At 45.1% G+C, this 1964-nt stretch overlaps 1 pseudogene; it reads right to left on the bottom strand.

Annotated features, from left to right (window-relative positions):
• Positions 1 to 1143: 1143 nt before the first annotated feature.
• LOC112079355 (uncharacterized) overlaps positions 1144 to 1964 on the bottom strand; it is an 11711-nt pseudogene continuing 10890 nt past the window's right edge.

Below are 1964 nucleotides of genomic sequence, written 5' to 3' on the forward strand. Positions count from 1 at the left end.
CTCCTGACCCCGGGACAGTCACAGACCCCTGCTCTGTCACACTCTGGCCATCACCTTACAACGTCGTAGTGTAGCGACTGCCTTACACAGTTGTGACAAGCCCTATGTCCTGTTATGACTCCTGTCATAGTGATGGTGCTGTCCAGAGGGTCACTCAGTAGACGCCATRYTTATCCCTGTACCTTCCTTCACCTCCATCATGTCAGGTTACACCAGACAGACTGAGACAGATAAATAGGGTTTTAAASACTAGTTTGCCACCCCGTGCTGCAACAAGAAATGGTACGCTCATCGCTGTGCAGACCTGGGTTCAAATACCATTTGAAATCTTTTCAGTTTTGCTCTAGTCTGTCTGGAGTGTCAGATGGGTGGGGTTTTCTGTTTTGCTCTAGTCTGCCTGGAGTGTCAGATGGGTGGGGTTTTCTGTTTTGCTCTAGTCTGCCTGGAGTGTCAGATGGGTGGGGTTTACTGTTTTGCTCTAGTCTGCCTGGAGTGTCAGATGGGTGGGGTTTTCTGTTTTGCTCTAGTCTGCCTGGAGTGTCAGATGGGTGGGGTTTTCTGTTTTGGGACTATTTTATGGAGCCATTCAGCCAGGCAAAGTTCAATCAAGGCCAGATAAAATATTTGAAATGAATTCAAATACCATTTGAACCCAGGTGTGGCGTGGTGTGAAAGCAGAGCGGCAGCAGTAGACCCTGAGGTGTTTGTGTGTTTCTCTCCCAGTCCCAGGAGAGCGCTTTGTGAGCAGAGAGGTGGACGGGGGCCCGATGTGGCCCAGACCTGATGCGCATGTCATCATTCTCTGGTACTATGTAAACATTTCACACAGAATGAGACACACAGATATGCAAATCAATACAGACATGGGCTTCAGTCTACAGGGCTGATTGGGGAGGCTGTGTCAAAAAGACGGGTTGTCATGGTAAACAAGTGGTGCAACAATGCCATCTTCTGGTCACTTAGATAATGACAGTGCATCATTTTCCCCCGGGGGATGGGTGGGGTTCAAGAGAGCTACTTGTAGTGAAACAGAACGGTGATCCGTTTGGTTATACAAGGTTAGACTACTTGAAGATTAAACTTCAATTCTCCTGATGAAAGTTTCAAAACAAATATCCAGGAGTGTGTGAGAGTTGTGCCTACCTGAACTCCATCTGGCGTGTTGTGTGGGGGTCCTCTCTAGGAGGTGGTCTAGAAGGGTAGGGGTACGGCTCCTCCGGCTAGAACACAGACGCAGGGAATTACTTTTATTGTTTCAAATTAACCTGCTTCTACATGGGGGGCTGGCAGTACTGAACAACATATCTACAGGTGTCCCATCCTGAGAAACACACTGTGATGCTGCTGTTGATTAGACAGTACTGAACAACATATCTACAGGTGTCCCATCCTGAGAAACACACTGTGATGCTGCTGTTGATTAGACAGTACTGGACAACATACAGTTGAAGTCGGAAGTTTAGCCAAATACATTTAAGCTCAGTTTTTCACAATTCCTAAAAAATTCTGAATTTACGGTCCTAGTAAAAATTCCCTGTTTTAGGTCAGTTAGGATCACCACTTTATTTTAAGAATGGGAAATGTCAGAATAATAGTAGAATTTTTATTTTATTTCAGATTTTATTTATTTCATCACTTCCCAGTGGATCAGAAGTTTACATACACTCAATTAGTATTTGGTAGCATTGCCTTTAAATTGTTTACTTGGGTCAAACGTTTCTGGTAGCCTTCCACAAGCTCCCCAAATAAGTTGGGAGAATTTCGGCCAATTCCTCCTGACAGAGCTGGTGTAACTGAGTCAGGTCTGTAGGCCTCCTTGTTTGCACACGCTTTTCAGTTTCTGCCACAAATTTTCTATAGGATTGAGGTCAGGGCTTTGTGATGGCCACTCCAATACTTTGACTATGTTGTCCTTAAGCCATTTTGCCACAACTTTGAAAGTATGCTTGGGGTCATTGTCATTT

Source organism: Salvelinus sp. IW2-2015, unplaced genomic scaffold (genome assembly GCF_002910315.2).
Source record: "Salvelinus sp. IW2-2015 unplaced genomic scaffold, ASM291031v2 Un_scaffold7695, whole genome shotgun sequence".
In the NCBI taxonomy this organism is placed as follows: domain Eukaryota; kingdom Metazoa; phylum Chordata; class Actinopteri; order Salmoniformes; family Salmonidae; genus Salvelinus; species Salvelinus sp. IW2-2015.